Source organism: Neomonachus schauinslandi, chromosome 6 (genome assembly GCF_002201575.2).
Source record: "Neomonachus schauinslandi chromosome 6, ASM220157v2, whole genome shotgun sequence".
Classification (NCBI taxonomy): Eukaryota; Metazoa; Chordata; class Mammalia; order Carnivora; family Phocidae; genus Neomonachus; species Neomonachus schauinslandi.
In genome coordinates this window covers 120,752,888-120,774,243 of record NC_058408.1, presented here as the reverse complement: position 1 = coordinate 120,774,243, position 21,356 = coordinate 120,752,888, and the positions used below count along the sequence as shown (strand labels likewise).

The 21,356-nt window shown below is 37.2% G+C and overlaps 1 protein-coding gene across 4 annotated transcripts in view; it reads right to left on the bottom strand.

The window, feature by feature from the left end:
* EXOC6 (exocyst complex component 6) overlaps positions 1–21,356 on the bottom strand; it is a 228,803-nt gene that overhangs the window by 3,082 nt on the left and 204,365 nt on the right. The gene's annotated exons all lie outside the window — the stretch shown is intronic.

Genomic DNA, 21,356 nt, shown 5'->3' with positions numbered 1-21,356 from the left:
AAGCACCAAACTCCTTATCCAACTTTAAAACCCTAATCTCCTTTAAGCCATTTAAAACCAACTTCCTATCCCCATTTGAATTGTTTCAGAAAGCTAAATACTTTACTTACTACCTTCCTTCAGTTTTTATATTATTCTTCTTGTTTTAACTCACTTTATAAGTAAAGGGTGTATTGGTTTTGCTTTCAATTGAAGGAAGCATTTGTATTTACTCATAGGATATGTGAGCCAACCCACGGACTCTGGGAGGGATAAAACTTCTGGGGTGATTAAAACCTAAAGAAAGGTTACAAAAAAACAGCTCTTCTTTAGGAAGGTAATGGACTTGTCTGACTCTTTTCCCATCCAATATACAGCTATTAGTAGAGACATTCCCATAAAAGGGTGAAAATTCCATCATGAAAATAGTAACTAGTATATTAAAAGCCACTCTATTTTCTTTTGGACAACATCCTAGGGTATATCAAAAGTTAAGATATTGGTACAAAAACTACACTGAAACGATGTTAAAAGAATATACTGTCTGGAAAAGAAAAGTTATTTAAAGTTTAAAATTTATTTTACCTTCTGTGTAATTTTTGACTGTTGCTTAGCAACAAGCAACTTTCACAAAGAGGGAAAAGTTAACTTTCACACACACTGACAGTGAAAATGAAAATCGGCATAACATCTCTGGAATGCGATTTTATAATACATGTTTAAGAACCCTACAAAAATGGCCAATCCCTTTGATTCAGTAATCCTAGTTCTAGGAATCAAACCTCGGGAAACAATAATAAAGGTAGAGAATAATGATGTTAATCTCAAAAATGTTAACTGTGTTATCAAAAAACCAAAGGTGGGGGGAAAAGCCTGAAAATAGCCCAAATCTCAATATTAAGAGAATGGTTAAAATGAGTATCATGTAGTTATTAGAGTCGATGTTTACACAAAATTTTAAGTGTCTTGGTAAGATGCTTGTGATAAACGTTCCTACTAAAATTACATAAACACCCATCAAAAAAGAATGGGAGAAAATTTTCGAGAATGTTAAGAATGGTTGTTATTTGTGTGATGGGGTTATGGGTAACTTACTGAATTCTTCATTTTCATAATATTCCACAATGGCTATGTATTAACTCTAGATTTAGAAATAAGGTTTACATTATTTATATATTAAAATAAATTTCTATAATAAATACTCCTCACACAGTTGTTAACAAGAGCCTCATTTTGAAGGACTCCTCTTTTAGGTATAAGTGTGTGTTTACACAAGTATGTGTGGGCATGCGTACAGTCAGCAGAAAGTAACCACTTAATACACCGGCTGTAATCTCCCTTTCTTTCCAAAAAGCATTAGCAACATGACCTTTGGGATTTGGAAGAGGAAGAGGCCTTAAAATAAGTCTCTTTTTCTCTTGCGCTGATCTATCCCCGGGTGGGAAAGGAGTCGTCTATTTAATGAATTTAAAACCTACACCAACTCCAACAGTGAATACAGAACTGGTTCTTCTACAAAACAGCAAAAAAACAGACTCTCCTAGATAAAGAAATATTCACATGTGGTCAGATACTCATATGCAAATCTCTTATCCACTAGAAATTACAGGAACCATAAAATTTAACCTGCCTGCCTAACATGTCAACAAGTCTAATCTACATGCCTTTAAATTTACACTAGTATTTTATAGAAATATACATTGTGCATCATTAACTTGTAGATATCTATGGAAATCTGCATAAGGTTGAACATTCATGGTTAAGGAACTCACTGCCAATGTGGAAAAAAGGCTAATGATCTAGGTAAGATTCATTTATTCATTCAACAAATATTGACTGCCCACCTATAATGTGCTAGTTACCGTGCTAGGCTAGAGATGCAGTACTGAATGAGACAAATGGTCCCTGCCCTCTAGAGTTTACTTTTTAAGTGGGGAAAGTGGGGAGGTGACAGTTAACAAGGAAACAATGTTTTGATGTTTTTATTTAATTTCCAGTTAACATACAGGGAAGCTACAATCTATTTTATTTATTTTTGAAGATCTTATTTATTTATTTGAGAGAGAGAGGGCATAAACACGGGGAAGGAGCAGAGGGAGAGAGAGAAGCAGGCTTCCAGCTGAGCAGGGAGCCCTACCCTACCAGGGCCTGATCCCAGGACCCTGAGATCAGGAGCTGAGCCAAAGGCAGCCGTGTAACCGACTAAGCCACACAGGCGCCCTGCTACAATCAATTTAATATTAAGACAGAAGCTGCTGATTTCTGTAGGAGCCAGTGACTGCCTGCTCATTATTCTCAGCCCACGAACCCAGTGGCTGTAGACTCGAGCACCATTTCTGTGTCTGTGCCCCAAAGGATGCATAGATACGGGTGCAGAGGAAATATCGGGCCAGGAAGCACACTGCCCTCCTATTCTCATTTCTCATTTCCATGTGTGTAAGGATTTTTCAAATGCATAATAACTGCATTTAATAAGTAAATAGAAACAAACTTCATAAAGCTAGGCAGGGAAACGCATGAAGTGTGTACAGCAGAGTGTAACCCCTCAGTAGACATTCAAGAAATAACTTACTGATTGATGATGCCAGACCATCCCAAGTTTACCCGGGAGCTTTTTCCTGGGCTTTTCAGAGTATAAAAAAACAAGCACCCTACAGACTTCTTTGGCTTATGCTCACAGCTCTCTGAGAAACGCCAGCGCGGGCCTGTGGGCAAACTAGGGCAAGTGAATGTAGTCAATTGACTTCCCTCCACTGCTCCCAGGCTTTTCCCTGGGGGCACTGGTAAAGAAAATAGATTCCCTCATGATAAAGACTTGGATCTAATGTAAGTAAGAGTTAAATGATCTTTCTAGAGAAAGAAGCAATTCTTTCTCTAATATTTCTGAATGGTCTATCAGTGTCCCTCATCCGTAATTATTACAAGGTCCTATTTCACTTTAAATTGAAGTATAATTGCCATACAATATCCCATGGGTTTCAGGTATACATCATAGTGATTTGATATTTTTATACATCATAAAATGAACCCCAAGGTAAGTCTAGTTACCATCCGTCACCATACAAAGTTATTACAATATTACTGACTATATATCCGATGTTGTACATTACATCCCCGTGACTTATTTATTTTACAACTGGAAGTTTGTACCTGTTAATCCCTTTTACTTATTTCACCCACTCCGAAACCACTCCCCACTCTGGTAACCAACAGTTTGTCTCCTGTATCTATGAGTCTGTTTCTGTTTTGTTTGCTCACTTGTTTTTTGAGATTCCACATATAAGTGAAATCATACAGTATTTGTTTTTCTCTGAATTACTTCATTTAGCATAATACTTTCTAGGTCCATTCATGTTATCACAAGTGGCAAGATTTCATTTCTTTTTATGGCTGAGCAATATTCCATTATATATATATATATATTCCATATATCTCCCACAGCTTCTTTATCCATTTATCTACTGACAGACACTTCGGTTGCTTCCACATCTTGGCGACTGCAAGTTATGCCACAGTGAACATACTGGGTGCATATATCTCTTTAAATTGGTGTTTTTGTTTCCTTTGGATAAATATCCAGAAGTGGGATTGCTGGATCCACCCCCAGCACGGAGCCTGACGGTGGGGTTCGATCTCACAACCCCGAGATCATGACCTGAGCCAGATGCTCAACTGCCACCCAGATGCCCTGGAATTGCTGGATCTTATGGCAGTTCTATTTTTAATTTTTTGAAGAACCTCCACACTGCTGTCCATGGTGGCTGCACCAATTTACATTCCTACCAGCAGGGCACACGGGTTTCCTTTTCTCCACATCCTTGTCAACAGTTGCTACTTCTTTGTCTTTCTCATAGGTGTGAGGGGAAATCTCATTGTAATTTTGATTTGTGTTTTCCTGATGATTAGTGACGTTCAGCATTTTTTCATGTGCCCATTGGCCATCTATGTATCTTCTTTGGAAAAATGTCTATTCAAGTCCTGGATTGTTTTGGGGGGTTGATAGTCAGTTGTGTAAGTTTTTTTTAAATATACTTTGGATATTAACCCTTTATCGAATCTATGATTTGCAAATATCTTCACCCATTAGATAGCTTGCCTTTTTGTTTTGTTGATGGTCTCCTTTGCTGTGCAAAAGCTTTGAGATGTAATCCCACTTTTTCACATTTTTAAAGTACAGTTCTTTTTTTTTTTTTATTATCAACTGAAGCTTTATTTCTCATTGCTTGGAGAATAATTGAAGGGTAGATGGAAAGAGGGAGGGAAGGACAGAGGGACTGCAGGAGAAAGAATCCTGCAAGGAAGAGGGGCTGGATTGGGGAAGATGAGAAGCATGTACAGGGCAAAGGGGCAACTGGACAATAGGAGATATTGAATGGAGGGGGAAGGGAAGTTACAGGGGACATAAAATTCAGAATCAGCCACAGGGGGGCGAGTTAAAGTACAGTTCTATTGAAGTAAAAGATGTAACACAAAACTAGGACATTATTCTTGGGTCCTACCCTAACCTTATGCCAGGCCAGAGTTATGCAATGAGCCCATTTTATAGGCTGCTACCCATGCCTGCTCATGATCCCTGAGCTTTGGAATAGTTTAAAAAGAACATGGCTGCTCTGGAGCCAGAGTGTGATAGGAAGGGATGAGGAAAGTGGAGTGGTGCGAGAAAAAAACCACTGACACTCATCTTCACTCCACACACAATCATAGCCTTGGGGTCTCTCTCTCACATTTGGTCAGGTTTCACAGGATGCACTATAACCTTAATATTAAAACCTAAGTTATGGAAAACCTCACTTCTCTACCTTAAGCTCTGCTACCTTTCAGATGGCAGTACACAAATAATACATTTGTTATTAATTACACAAAATCTCTCTCAGTCTTGTAAATAAACAGTAAGACACAGTCTCAACAGGTGAATTTATTAACAAATATACCTGATATTCAAAGATGTAGATCAAACATGAACAAAACCAAAAATCTTCCCTAGATTATTCAAAAGCAATTTTACAATTACTTATTAAAGGATAAAGTCAGGCATATTATAATGAAAATTGGTATTAAGTTCTATAAATGGGTTTGTTCCAATAGTCAAGTAAAATAATTCTACCTTAAATCCTTTTGGGAAGTAAGCAAAGTATGGATCACGCAAAAATGAATAGCAAAATAAGATGCCTTAGTTCTATCTCATCATGATTTATAAGATTATCTAAAATTAGTATCCTAACTTCTTTTTTCACCAAGGATTCAAAAATAGCCTTCATAACTAATCTGATAACATAAAGTGGACTTACGCCAATATCTGTAAGTGAGTGGTAAGTTTCACTTCCTCAGCATTCCCTGTGTGTGTCCAGCAAACAAAAAGATTTAGCTTAAGGAAAGATATGGTTGCATGGGTGGTCCCATTTATATGCTCAAAATAGTTGAATCACTTCAGAATCACTGAAGAATTCGTTTGTGTCAAAGCATCTGGCTTGCTGACAGTTTCTCATCCTAAGTCTCACTCCCAGTCTCCACCCAAGAAACTTGGGGTCTTGGACCTGTTGAGATCACTTTGTGCAAATGACACAATGAATCTAGGCCGACTTAAAACCATTCTATGGAACTCTTGAAGTGACTTTTTGCCTTTGTAATAGTGAACCCAGAGTGCCAGGTCATTTTTTCCTTGAATCTGGTTTAGCTTTCTTTGTTTTGAGTCTTTTGGGTTTTGCTTTTGAAGCACCTCAGGGGCAGTGACCCAAGACAGAAGATAAATAAAGCTAAGCCAACCTCAAGAGAAAAGCAATTGGGGATACCAGGTTTGCTTTTGTAAACGTGAACAGTGACCTGGGGGCTCAGGTCAACCTTAGTCCCCCAAATTCCCTTTTCCAAACACCAAATCCACCTGGGACCTCAGAGTTGCTTTGCAGATTCCAAAAGTAAAGCAGATCATTTTTCCTCTCCCTCCAAAACACAAAGCCAATGCAAGGTTCCTAGAGCACTTCAGAGATGTAAACAGCAATGAAAATCCTAAACCATAATACAGCTTTAATGAAGAAATATGAGCAATTAGGCACTGGGGTTCAAGAAAAATGGGTCTTACTAAATCAGTCCCAATGGGGGAAAATACAAGTCCTTTTTCTAAATAGATGTTGAAATCAAATGATGAGCTCAATATGATTTTTAGAGCTCTTGGCTTTACCCCCTTTCCAACTATCTGAGAAAACACCACATATGGAAAACTCCACATGAAGCACAGACGAGAAGTTTAAGTAGTAGCCAGAAAGGGCCTAGCCAAAAACTGTAAAGAAGCAGTATTATGCCTCCACTCACCTCACTTTTTGCCTTCAGGTGTTAATTGCCCTCAAGCTGCCTCATGCTCTCTGATACACATGACCCCTAACCCACACCTACCCTCTTCAAATGTCCCATTTGCCAAACCTGTTCTCCGCTGGCTTTTCCACTCCCAACTACGTAGGACCAGGAGCAAGCTCTGGGCACAGCACTCTGCAGAGACTGTTTAAAGGTATCGACCTCTTCAGGTCATTTCACTAGGGTGAACTGCACACAGCAGAAGTAGAATGTTCTCAAAGTATTTTTGATGGTAAGCTATGTAGTACTCCTAGATAAACTCCTTGGGTCGGTTTGGAATTTGGGAAAAGAGGCAAAAAATGGAATTTACATAATCAGATTTATACACATCCACATTTGCTTTATCTTTAAATTTTTGGTCACTATCATTGCTAAAATGGCATACAAATACATACATATGTATGATTTTCTGTGGTTAATTTATAAAAATTAATTTTACCAAGTAATACATGGTTAATAATCATAAAAACCAAAGTCCCCTGCCCCACCCTTCCCATTCTTAGAAGCAATCACATTTAACTCCTTCTGTTTAATTCAGTGTCTCTAAATACACTCATTTTTCTAATTTTTGATTTATCAGCTTGCAGCTATCACATGACAGTTTACCTTACTTAGACAACCTTCCTATTTTTTGATTGCTATCACAATTTTTCTCTATTTTTGCTTTTATAACTTTAATATAATTAAACTGCTATTTCTTGTTCTGTTACTTTTACAGAAATTTTTAAGGCAGCTTTGAAATGTATTTCACATACAATTCATCCATTTAAAGTATACAAATCAATGGTTTTGAATATATTCATGGAGTTGTGCAGCCATCTCCAACAATTTTAGAACATTTTTATCACCCCATACCATTAGCAGTCACTCTCCAAACAGGAGTCATATAACATGTGGTCTTTTGTAACAAGTTTCTGTCAATTAGCATGATGTTTTCAAGGGTCATCCATGTTGAAGCATATGTCATTACTTCATTCCTTTTTATTGTCAAATAATATTCTATTGTATGAATATGCCACATTTTGTTCATCCATTCATCAGTTAATGAACATCTGGGTTATTTCCATTTTTCAGCATAGATACTGCTGTGAACATTCACGTACAAGTTTTTGTGTGGATATGTTTTTATTTTTCTTGGGTATATACCTGGGAGTAGAATTTGTTACTTAAGCTTTTAAGAGGATCTTCTGACTCTCCATTAGTAACATAAGAAATTAACATCTTATATGGTTGAGTTTTAAAATAATTCTTGGCAATTGGGGTTTAAATTACTTATATATTTAAACCCAAATAACAATAGATATTTAACTAAAGTTTCCTAAAAGTTCTTTATAAATGCTGAAACATGTTAATAAAATTATTATCAAGAATTTTTCTAGCCTCTATTTATGAAAAGCAAAATCCCTATAATTATCCAAAACAGGAAAGAAAATTTCATAGTTTCCTCAGGTACATTTACCTCAAATAGTTAAGTATGATTTTGATTTTTATTAATACCTTTACATATATACTTGGCTTGTTTTTCTTCAGTCATGAGAATACCTAATTCAGCTTCCTGATATTAAAAGGTGGGTTACATATTGAACAATAGCATTTACCTAATTACCCAAACCAGAAATCTGCATTCAGTCTGTTTTGGCTGAGACCAGCAGGTACCCTGTTTGTCTGTTAGTTTGTTTTTAAGTAGGCTCCATGCCCAGTATGGAGCCCAATGTGGGGCTTGAACTCACAACCCTGGGATCAAGACCTGAACTGAGATCAAGAGATACATGCTCAACCAACTGAGCCACCCCGGCGTCCCATCATTCAGTCTGTTTTGACTCCTCTCTTTCACAACTCTGGCATCTAACTTGTTGTCAAATTGTGCCAACTTAACTTCCTAAATATTTCTTGAATTCACTTGCTTCCTACTTTCCATCCCTACTACTACTACTATCCTAGTTCAGGTATCATAAGCTCTACCCTGGGGCCTTTGGTATCACCTATCCTGCTCTGCCTCTCCCTTCTAATACCCCAGATCCATCAATCGCCACACTGCTGCCAGAGAGATCCAGCTAAAATACAAATGTGATCATACCATTCACTTACTTAAAACAGTCAATGGCTTCCCAACTTCTTCAAGATAAATCTCAAGTTCTTTAACATGAAATGCAAAGGGATCTTGCACCTAATCCAGATTGTTGGGGAGAAAGAATTTCCTCTGCCCTTCAAGGTCCTCCTAACTGGACTAAGAATTAAATTGCAATGAGATAGATTAAGTGGAGAAAATTAAATTTAATAGCTTACCTATGGAGAATCTACACAGACATGGAAATTCCAAAGACAATGAGGCAACATGAAGCTTAAATGAGCTAGAGATAGCAGTAGGGTCTGAGGATACAAAGGGAAGAAGGACCATTAGCAGGAAGGTAAAAGGAGATGTTTGGAAAACAAATGTTGCCCGATTATGCAGAGAAGTTTCTTAGGTAAAAGGGAGTCTGTTAATAGTTCTCTTCCTGGTACAAGCAGGCAGTTGAGGGGGAGGCAAGGAACTTTCCTGTATCTGCTGGGTTTTGATTGCTTTTAGCCCAAAATAATGTTCATGCCAAAGTGGCCCATCTCGGGATGCTGACCCTTGGCCCTTACAAGGTCAACCTTTTGGCTTCCTCTCCTGCCTTGTAATTTAAGCTCCTAAACAAAGAATTCCCTTAAATACCATGATGACCCCCAGGATGTTGCTCATTTTCTTTTCCTCTGTGTGGAGTCCCCTTCCCCTCCTTCATCATCCAGGTAACTCTTATTTATTCCATAAAATTTAAATTTCTTAAAATTTAAATCCTGCCTCTCTCAAGAAGCCCCCCAGGGCTTGGGTTGGGTTTTCTGTTCCTTTCATGTCCTCAGAGCTCCTGCCACATCTCTATCACAGGATTTTTCACAGTATATTGATGTGTCTACCAACCCATTAAAGAATTAAGTATCAATTCCTTTTGTAGATTGGGTGATTCACTGCTATTTCAGCCCAGTCTCTTTCCAGTATCCCAACAGTTGAAGTGCCTTTACTTCCTCCTAACAATGTACTTTGTAAGTACCTCAAAGCTGGCAATTTGTGTTGCTTATATCTGTATCTTCACATTTGGCCCAGTATCTGGTATATAGTAGGCACCAAGTAAATGTATGTTGAGATGGACTGTATATGTTACCTTGTGACACAGAATTGTATAAGTCTATGCTGAACTCACATCTTATATACTAATAAGATAGCTATGTTATTTACTTTAATGTGAACTATTAATAACTAAAACATCTCTGAATTTTTAGTGACACCTTATAATTATTCTGAAAGCTAGACTAGTCTATTTATTGACTATAGAATGCACTAAAAGTATTTCACAACCAAAGTTCTGCTCCCGAGATTACCTTTTGTAAACCAGTGATGCCACCATCAAACACGTTAAATAAACATTCCCAGGTCATACATTCAATTTTCTGTCCAGATTCATTATGTCATCTGCCACACTTATGTAACAAGTAGTTTATGTAATTACTTCACCAATAAAGCTCGTACTTCCAATACTCAGAAAATCAAACCCTGAATCTCATGATGAGAGGTATTTACTAGACTTTTAATTCTCTCTGTAAGTCATTTTGCTTTAACAAAGCTATGGAGAAATAAGATCTGTTTGTATAAATTGTGTAAGACCTAGAACAATGAAGGAAGATAATATGATTAGCCAATGAAGAAAAATTAATATACAATGTGTCTATACTCCAGGATATAGTACTTGCTTGAATGAAGGGCACTAGACTAGGCTGGAGCTTCATTATGTACTCCTTTAAATAAACTTTAATTGGTAAGAAGAGAAAGAGGGAGGGAATAACCACTTTTTTTTATTTTTTAATAACCACTTTTTAAAAATTTGTGAATCTAAGTGGATGTTTCTCTCCCCTCCTCCCCACAGTTGTGATTTAAAATAAGGCAAATGAAAGCCTGGAGAATCTAACAGATGGATTAATTTCGTCTTCAACAAAATCAGTCACATATGTTTTACTCTAAAATATTAGTAAGTCAAGTAATGTATAGTTTATAATTTGCCATTAGTTATAAATACAGACTTTTGGCTTTTGAAAAGACAAAGCTAAACTAAAATTAAAATCAGATACTTCGCCCCTAGAGTCATCTTATCATTATATTCTTTAAAATGGAACTCAGGCCATTTGAGATAAATAAAACAAACCAAGACCATTAAATTCCAACAACTACAGGAGGAAAAGGAGGATAGTTTCTATGGTAATACCTTAGTAAGGCAGTGACAAAAGTGGAGACCCTGTTCCAGTCACTGCATAACTAGACTTACTCTGGTGAAATGGGGAATTTAATTTCAGATGTGTATCTCATTTGTTCTGCTTTCTAGAGATACGGTCTCAGTTTTATGTCCTAAAATATAAATACAGGTGTATTACCATTTTGCCATGGGTTCCCAAGGAATGAAGAGTTAGCTAGACTACCATACTTAGCATGATGGAAATACAGAAAATAAGAATCTCTGTGGTCTCCATTTAAGACAAAGAATATTACACTATCTCACTGAGTATTTGTATTTAAGGGGGAGTGGATCCTCATTCATCTCTTTCTTCCAAATCTTAAAAATAAAGATTTTGTAATCTTTATTCAAACAATTTAAAAAGGTATGTATTTAGTTTACTTTTCCAGAATCTAAAAGGCACTTCTTTTATGCTAGACAATTTATTAACCCTTAATTATCCAGTTACTTCCAAGCCTGATTGTATATGTAATTCCCTTTTGTCGGGTATATTAATTTGCTCAATAAACATGTCAGAACACTTGCTGCTTAGTTTGGTTCAACAGATAAATTCAGTTTTTCCACAGCCTCAAGGCATAATTAAATTTGAAAAAAAGGGCAGTTATCAAATACACTGAAGCTGATTTACTAGGTAGGAGTACACAGCAGGTAGCCATGGCTTCCTCTGGGGCTTGATGCATGCCTGAGTGCTTAGTTATTAGACTTCTGGGGCAGGGGAACAGTGACAACACTGTGACATTTTGACTAATGCAGGTATCCACATGAACTTCAAAATGGGCAACAAACTTTAAGATGAAGCTTAGTTAAAAAGCATCTATGGGTAAAGACCCACTGGCGTCACACCTTCACTACAGGTTACAGAATTAAAATATAAAAAGAGAAACTAAATAAAAACAGGAGGGGAAGGACTTATCTTCTTGGGAAGATGAATGCAGCCAGTGGAATTAAATAGATTGTGATCTAAGTCCTACAATGCTTGAATGATATGAATCTGTATAATGGGAGTGCAAAAAGAAATCCCTACCTGACCTCTGGATAACCTAAACAGGAAGTTAGGACATTTCTAAGCAAAATAGGCTGTGTCATCCTGTTAAAATAATTGTTTCCACTGACACTTTGCATTAACATTGTACATCAGGTCATCAGGAAAAACTCAAGCCATAAGAGTTTCTTCCTTGTAATACATAAAACAGAACTTGGCCCAGCACCCTCAACACAGTTGAGGGGGTAAAGTTTGTTGATAATTAGGAGGACAAAGAAGGGGAGAGAGGGCTAACAAACAGGTAAGAAAGTTGGAAGTATTAAATATTTACAGATTGGTTGAAAATAAATTAATTTTTAAAAATATATATATTTTTAAGATTTTATTTGACAGAGAGAGAGAGAGAGAGAGAGAGAGAGCACAAGCAGGGGGAGTGGCAGCAGCAAAGGGAGAGGAAGAAGGGGACCCTGGGATCATGACCTGAGCTGAAGGCAGACGCTTAATCGATTGAGCCACCCAGGTGCCCCTAATAAAATACTTTTAAAGTTTTATTTATTTAAGTAATCTCTACACCCGACTTGGGGCTCAAACTCCCACCCTTGAGATCAAGAGCTGCATGCTCTACAGACCGAGCCAGCCAGGTGCCCCATAAAAGGAATTTCATTCTTAATAAGACTCTGGGGTAATAACAGAGTATTCAATGATTTTAAGGAAACACTCAACAAACACTACAACTTAAAATGAGTCAGTTTTTCTTTTTTTCCAGAATAATTTTTTTATTTTTTATTTTTTAAGAAGATTTTATTTATTTATTTGTCAGAGAGAGAGAGGAAGAGAAAGAACAAGCAGGGGGAGCAGCAGAGGGAGAAGCAGGAGCCCGATGCAGGACTCGATGCCAGGACACTGAGATCATGACCTGAGCCGAAAGCAGCCGCTTAACCAACTGAGCCACCCAGGTGCCCCCAGAATAATTTTTTAAAAAAGATTTATTCATTCACTTGAGAGAGAGAGTGCACGAGAGAGAGCAGGGGTAGAGGCTAAGGGAGAGGAAGAGAGAATCTCAAGCAGACTCCATGCTGAGCACAAAGCCTGACACTAGGCTCAATCTCAGGACCCTGAGATCACGACCTGAGCTGAAACCAAGAGTTGGACACTCAACCGACTATGCCACCCAGGCACCCCTTTTTGAAGAATAATTTTTAAATACCTGCTACTTGGTCACAGTGCTTCAGAATGTTAGAAACTGTAACCACTTGGGAAAAATCAAGCCCCTCCAATGCCTCACCTAATCAATATTCTATGGATATTATTTGCTTATCCAATTATATTTCACTTGGAAAAAAGTACTGTTTCTTATGACACCAATCGTGTACGTATCCCATGCCCTACTAAATTCCCTCCCAACTCAGTTAAAAAAAATTTTTTTTTTAATCAAACTACTTTCATTTTGAATTGTTCATTTAAGGGAGTGATAAACTCTGGGTCTCCACTTCCTGTTCTGTAAAATGAAGGGGTCATATTTGCATGTGACAAGCACTCAATTTGACACTAGCAATGAAAAGATGATGATGACCCAGTCTTTGGATTCAAGGAGTTCTTCAGTGTAATGGAAGAGATATTCACAAAAGCCTAATTATGAACTAAAATGCTAATTACACTGATGGAGTTATGTACAAGCTATTAATAGAGCATCCAATCTTGTTTGGGGGTGAGAGATAAACCCGAGAAGGCATCTGAGGTAGTACCTAAACTGAGTCTCAAAAAGGAGTTAATCATGGGGCGTCTGGGTGGCTCAGTTGGTTGAGCGTCTGACTCTTGGTTTCAACACAGGTTGTGGTCTCAGGGTTGTGAGACTCAGCCCTGTGTCAGGCACCACAGCCAGCGTGGAGTCTGTTTGAGATTCTCTCTCTCTCTCTGCTTCTCCCCCCGCTTGAGCTTTCTCTCTCTCTAAAATAACTAAATAAAAATCTTTTTAAAAAAGGAGTTAATCAAGAGAAAGGCAGTGGTATTTCAAGCAAATGGGACAGCATAAGAAAAGGCACAAAGATGAGAAACAGTTGTGCTTATGGGGGGAGAGAGAGGAGGATGGATAGGTAGTAGGCAGGTAATTAGGATGGAAAGAAGAGGATGGGTTTGAGAAATATTTAGGAGGAAAATTCCCTAGGCCATGATGATTGAATGTGGGGCATGGCAGAGTGATGCCATCAACCGTAACAGAGAACATGAAAAGATCTGATCTGAGAATGAGGGAAGATAATGTGTTGACAGCTTTGGCCACATAGGATGTGGGACACACATCCCAGTGGAAATGTCTACCAAGCAACTGCATACATATCTAGGGCATACAGCATTTGTGCCAGAGATTTGATGGAGAGTGGATGAGTTCACCCTGGCTGAGTGTATACAGAGCAGAGTTCTAAGCACAAAAACCTCAGGGATACCAACATTTAGGGGGCAGAAAAAGGAAGCCACAAAAAAGACATAAAAAGAACGTTAACAGAATATAGCCTTTGAAGATGAATTTTTTTTTTAAGATTTTATTTATTTATTTGACAAAAAGTGAGCAAAAGCAGGGGGAGCAGCAGAGAGAGAGGGAAAAGCAGGTTCGATGTGGGGCTTAATCCCAAGACCCTGGGTTCATGACCTGAGCTGAAGGCAGACGCTTAACCAACTGAGCCACCCAGGCACCCCGAAGAAGAGAGAATTTTAAAGAGGATTTGATCAACATTATCAAACACAGCAGAAAGAACCAATAAAATAAGGGATAAAAAGGTCTTCTGGCCCTCCCTGGTGACCTAAGTGAATGATGGTTGAGCACTGTGGCAAAGCAGAGAGTGGACTGAGGAATGAAGGAGATATGACGAAATAATTATAAACAATTCTTTTAAGGAATGAGGATACAAAGGAGAAAAGAAAAAAGAGACTGTAAATGTTAGAATGAGACTAGAGAAGATATCTCCCTGCCCGCCCTCTCTCTCTCTCAGGTAGGAAAGATTTGAACATGTTTTTAGGCTAAGGTATTTAGGGAAAGGATAAAGTGGAGGAAAGGCAGATGAATAATGAAACAAGTCCCATAGAAAGATGAGGTCACGGACATTGGAAGATGAGAGAATCGTGAATAAAATGGCTACCTATATTACATGAGTCTGAGGAAGGAAAATGAGGATGCATGTAAATATAGATAAAGTGTTCAACTGCAAAAGCAACAGTGAGGGGCACCTGGCTCCATCAGTGGGGCACGTGGCTCTTGATCTCAGGGTTGTGAGCCCTACTTTGGATGTAGAGATGATTTAAAAAATAAAATCTTTTTTAAAAAACAAACAAAAAAAGTCACAGTGATAGACTGGTGGTGACAGAGATGAATGAAGGAGGCTCAAAGGGGCTGGAGCTTTCACTCAAGAGTGGAAGAACAATGGTCTACAAATGGAAATTGCGGTATTAGGAGAACAGGATCTCATTCATGCTGTGTAGCCTGTGAAAGGGTGCTTAGCTCCCACTAGAGGGCTCCTGGGTTAGTGTACCCTCAGGATTCTAAGATGAGAGGGGAGGAAAACAGTCTGCCAAAGCACTGAAGTTGTAGGGCCATTTACGTTGGAATGTCTTCATGATGGCATACCCTAAGAGGAGTAGAAGTGAAAAGATACACAGTAAACAAAACAATGAGTGAATGAGACAGTAAAAAGGTCGGGAGGCCAGGAGTGGAGTAAGATGCGGAAAGAGTAGGGAGAAAGTACCTCACTTGAATGAATAATCAAACATTTTAATCTTTTTTTTTTTTTTAAGATTTTATTTATTTATTTGACACAGAGAGAGAGAGGGAGAGAGCAAGCACAAGCAGGGGGAATGACAGGCAGGGGAGAAGCAGACTCCCCACTCAGCAGGGAGCCCGATGTGGAGCTCAATCCCAGGACCCTGGGATCATGACCTGAGCTGAAGGTAGACGCTTAACTGACTGAGCCACCCAGGTGCCGCAAACATTTTAATCTTCTAGAAACACCAGCTCTCAGGAAGAAATGATGAAGGCTGTCATGAGGTTTTTCAAAAGGGCAAAGAAGCCTCTATTTGAACATGGACTTTCTCAAGACATCAGGAGCAGCAGCAAGGGCCCTGGTTAAGGGCAGAGTTTGTAGGAGGTTTGGTTAGATTGTCTTAAGCATCTTCCAATTCTCAAGTCTTAGGATTTCATGACCATGAAAATCATTGAATCAAAGACTGAAGGTAACTGAAAGAAAGTCAAAGAAAGAACTATAAATTGAAAACACTCTAGGGACTAAACTGTCACTTACTGTTAAGTACTAAAGCATTGTAATGTACACCTAAGAAGGAAGTTCAGGAAAAAAATATTATAAATTATTCCCAAACCAAATAATCCCGGGGCGCCTGGGTGGCTCAGTCGTTAAGCGTCTGCCTTCAGCTCAGGTCATGATCCCAGGGTCCTGGGATCGAGCCCCGTGTCAGGCTCCCTACTTGGCGGGGAGCCTGCTTCTTCCTCTCCTACTTGCCCTGCTTGTGTTCCCTCTCTCGCTGTCTCTCTGTCAAATAAATAAATAAAATATTAAAAAAGAAAAAATCAAATAATCCTTTCAGCAATTATCCTTTCAATATATATTAGTAAAAATTTTCATGATGACACATACCCGCTTGGCTCTTAAAAAGTCACTACTGAACAAAAAACCCACTAAATTTCTTTTAGTATATGGTTTTATAGATATAGGACATGGAATGTACCCCTTCTGAATGCTACCTGAATGTTAGCAGTGTTGAGGTCTCTCAGCCATCTAAATATGAGGATGGGTGGCTCTGTTGGCCCCCAAAATTTCACTCCTAAAGCATGGAGTATGTACATGTACCTAGTTTTGGGGGTATGTTTGTTTTCACTTTCCAACCAACTTATGAGTCCTTTAAGGGCAAAGATAATAATAGCTCTTACTTCTCCCTCAGGATACTCAATAAAAGCTTGTTGAACTGAACTAAATTGTATTTCATAGAACACTCTGAGAAGCCGAAAAAGTTTAAGGACTGTGTCTTTTCTGCAACAAAAGGAAAATCAGAGAGATTAATGCACAAGAAAAAGCTTCTAATTTAAACCACTGGAAAACCTTTGCATAAATATTGTTTGAGTCTGGGACCCTTTCACACACACAGATTACCTTCAATGGACCCTGAGAGACTGATAGAGTCTCTACACAAAGTTCACTAATCACCTACTGTTAATTTTTCTTTATCTCCATTTTAGACCATTAGTTGTATTTGTGTACAACTTTTCACTTGAACATCTCATTCCAGTGAAGTACAGGCTTTTCTATACTTTATAAAAGGGAAACTGAGCTTCAGAGAGATTAAGTGTCTTGTTCAAATTTATATGTAAAGTAGGATTAGGATCTAATTTCCTCAATTTATAAGTTAAGTGCTTAAAACAACCAGATTAGAATGGCTTAATTTATACAAGATTTCCTTTTATTTGTATGTATAACCAATCTGCTTTCAAAAAGAACTCTTGGTAAAGTTTTTTAGAACACTGTTGTAAGATTCACACTGGATATGGCAAATATTGTAAAGGCAGTGTAGGGAATTTTGTCTTACACAGCAAAAAAGATCATATGGTGAATATGGTGTTTCTGGTTAGAATACTCATTAGTATGTTAAAGAGTGCAATAATTATTGCTGTTTTTCTGACAAAGCATTTAAATATTTAAACTTCTCATAATCTATCCTCCCAACTCAAAGAAATCTATAATAGAAAAAAATGTTTCCATTCAAAAAAAGAAAACAATTATTAGGGAAAAATATATCTTACACAAGAATAATAGGGAGTTTGGCAAATATGTGAAATTAATGTTGAGAGAAGAATAAAGTTCCCTGTGCCAATACTGAGTTTATATCTAATAATTAGTTTAATGGGTGTATATTTATAAAGGCCAGCTATTACTATTATCCTTCATTGCTAGTAGACTATTCTAAAAATTTTAACCTATCCCTTTCAGTGAAAAAATTAGAAAGAATATTGATGATTAAAAACATTTAAATTCGTGACTGCCTCTCTTTACATTATACACCAGCTTATAATTCCCAGTCTATGGAGATAAAAATTTACTCCTTGTGTAACACACTGAAAATTTACCTCAAAATTAATCACAATATGATAATGTTTATATTATAAATAACAAATATTCCATATTTGCCCAAATACACACTTACATGAATAATTTTTTCTCATAAATCTGTTACTTTTGTTTAGTGTCATATTGCTAAGTACTTCTCTTAAAAATAATTCTGACTGGTACAATTTTTTTGAGTGCTATTTTCATAGTACTCAGTAATTCCACTTTTAAAGGCCTAGAGAAATACTTATACAAGTGCTCAATGTATCTGTATAAGGATACTAACTGCAGCATTATTTATGTGTAGAAAAAATGGAGAGTCCATACATGTCCAAAAGGGGGTTTATTAAATAAATTACAGCATATTTATACTATAGAACATTATGAAGAAATGAGAAAGAATGAAACATCTATATTTATCAATATGAAATCATGTAGTGTTACAGGGAAAATGTAGCTTATAGCATAAACGGTCCTCTTATCCCCCCAAAGCAAACAATTCTACACGTGTGCACACAAGTAGGTGCTTTTGTGTGTGTTTAAATGTACATTTTATTATTATCTTTTTTTATTATTTTTTCAGTAAGCTCTACACCCAATGTGGGGCTTGAACTCATGATCCCAAGATCCAGAGTCACATGCTCTACCAACTGAGCCAGACAGGCGCCACTAAATGTACATTTTAAAAGATCTGCAGGGAAACACAATGATGACTGAGAGATTGAAGAAGAGGAAAAAATTAGAGCTTTCTCTTTATACATTTTTACATGTTTGGGTTTTTGTTTTAGATAGTGAACATGCAGTGTCATTTTCCTGATTTTGATAACTGTAGGTAGTTGTATAAAAGTCACAATGGGGGCAAGCTGGATAAAATATACATGGGACCTCACGGAACTATATTTGTAACTTCCTGTCAGTCTGTAATTACTTAAAATTAAATAAGAAAAAACAGCGAGCATGTATTATTTTTGTAACTGTTATGGTGTTTGCTTTTTTGTTTTTCTGGTTTTCAAAATATCATTTTAGAGGGCAATTTTCCAAATTACAAAACAGCTCTAACTTTACTCTCAAAATAATCACAAAAATATATGAGTTCAAAATTTATATTAATAACTGAAAGTATGAGCATAAGTCATATATGTAGTTAAGCACGTCAACTGTAAGCCTCCAGAAGGGACAAAAAAGGCAAAAGTCATTTAGGTTCAGACTAATCCTTCATAATCTAAGCTCTTGCAAAGGGCAGCATACTTTTCTAATATCTGGACCTTAAGGTAAACTTTGTGAGATGTCTGGTCTTGTTATATTCAAGAGTAAACCCAAAGACGTCTTCCTTTAATTCTTTGGCACTTCAAATGAATTTAGGATTGTCTAAAGAAAAAAATGCTTGCTGGAGGAGCTGTGTGAACAAGCTTGTTGTCCTGCTACTGTATCTAGTCAAGCATTCGGATACTACAACTTTGGCAAATCCCATTAATACTTTAAGAAGTCAAAGACTTTAAAACTTCTAAAGAAAGTTCCTGTGAAGTAGTCACAGGGGCAAGTTTAAGCAAGCAGAGTGTGTATACAATAGAGTAACAAATATAATGCAAACAAAAGAAGATTTGTTTAATTACAGTGGAAATAATTGTTATTTAAAAGTGCCTCCTTCCTCATCATAAAAGAGCAAACTGGACTAGTGGCAAAAGAATTGTATGTTATGATGCCTTAAGATTAGAAACAGAAGACAGAAATTTCAAAGTAAAGTCTTGGCAGACGCCCAGTCTCCACAGCAAGAATTATGGCCAAACAATTCCTTCGTAACTTCCAAGTCTTATTCATGTCCCTTTAGGTAGACTCCAAAGTTGTTCATTTTGAGTCAAACACAAGTATATATATTTATCAGGGTTCATCTATCTTTCTGTGGTGAAGTATATCTGAACTTCTTTCCTAAACTTTAAGTTTGGAGAGGGGGTGATCAGATTATGTATAAAAGGGTGAAACTAAGTAAGTGAGGGAAATAATGAGAACAAGGATGTGGGTTTCCAGAGTATTTCCCTTACCAAACAATACTGTTACAAGAACTATGCTCCTCTTAGTTCACCATTACGTAGATCTGGCACACCAGCCTCACCATCACCTTCATGAAGTGTGGTAAGTACAAAGAGATGGTAACTGCTGGCTCAGTCAATTAATGACATTTGTGCAATGCAAGCTTCACATAATTCACCAACTTTAGCAATGAAGATTAAGCACCCCATGAAAAACATCTCTCAGAAGTAAACTATACAATATTTTTCCTCACAGATTTCATTAAGCCATTAAAATATATAGTGAAACAGTTCAGGAAACAGTTTGCCAAGGTCATACAAGAGTTACAAAGAGAAGTAGGACTCCATTCCATTTCCTGATTTCCTACAAAAAAGTGTCCTCGTCAACACACCATTTGGATACTTCAGTGGCTTTCTTTTTACATTCCTTAATTTCTATCCTTTGGCCAAGATATCTTTCTGAATCTACTACAAGATATCTTTCTGAATCTACTAGTCTTCAACTTTATCTTCATTGATCTCTCAAATTGTCTAATTCTTATTTTATTCTCTACTGTTCAATTCTGTTTCCTAAGTGGTAGGCACTTAATAAACATTTGTTGAATAAATGAATGAGTTAAAGAAGGAATAAATGAAAAATCCATACATATATAATGCTTTTTACAGCAAACAGTTTTAGTATTCCATTAACAAATGCTTAATTTATTTCATACTGTCTTCTTCCAAAGGGGTTTTAAAAGGCAACTATAAAAATACTTGCAAGATAAACACAACTTAATAACTGAGAAAACTCAGGGCCAAGAGAAAGTGAAGGTAGAAGATGAGGTTAGTACATAAAATGCATGTGATGCTATGCTATATAACTGAGTTTTCTAGCTTCAAAATGAAGAAAATGTATTTAGTTAGATAACTCACAGTGTTCTAGTTACTAGAATACTATTTACTCAGGATAAATTCAACTATTTCTAATACTGAGTCTTCTGAGTCCACATGAAGAAGGCACTGTGAAATATTGTGAACTACATCATCAGTAATTAACAGCAATCAATCATCAGTAGCCTAGACTACCAAAATCATCATCTGTTCATCCTGATTCTAATTTTGTCCATTTTCAATCTATTCTCCTCAGAGCAGCCAGGATACTCTTTTTTTTTTTTTTAAGATTTATTTATTTGAGAGAGAGACAGAGAGAAAGTGGGGAGAAGGACAAAGGAAGAGAATCTTCAGCAGACTCCATACTAAGCATGGAGCCCGATGTGGGCTCAATCTCACAACCCATGAGATCATCATGACCTGAGCCGAAATCAAGAGTTGAAGCTCAACTGAATGAGCCACCCAGGTGCCCCCAGAATAATATTTTAAAGATGTCTAAATCAGAGTATGATACTAACTTGCTTAAAACCCTTGAATGGTTTCTCATCATACTTAATTAACATGCCAAACTACTTAACAAGGCCCTCAAGGTCCTACATGACCCGGCTCTGATAATCTTCCCAATTTCATTTGCACTTCTCTTTCCCTTGCTCACTACTTTAAAGCTATACTATTATCCTTTCTCTTTCTTGACAGAACCTTAGGACTTTGCACTTGCTCCTCCTTCTGCTGCCAGGAATGCTATTTC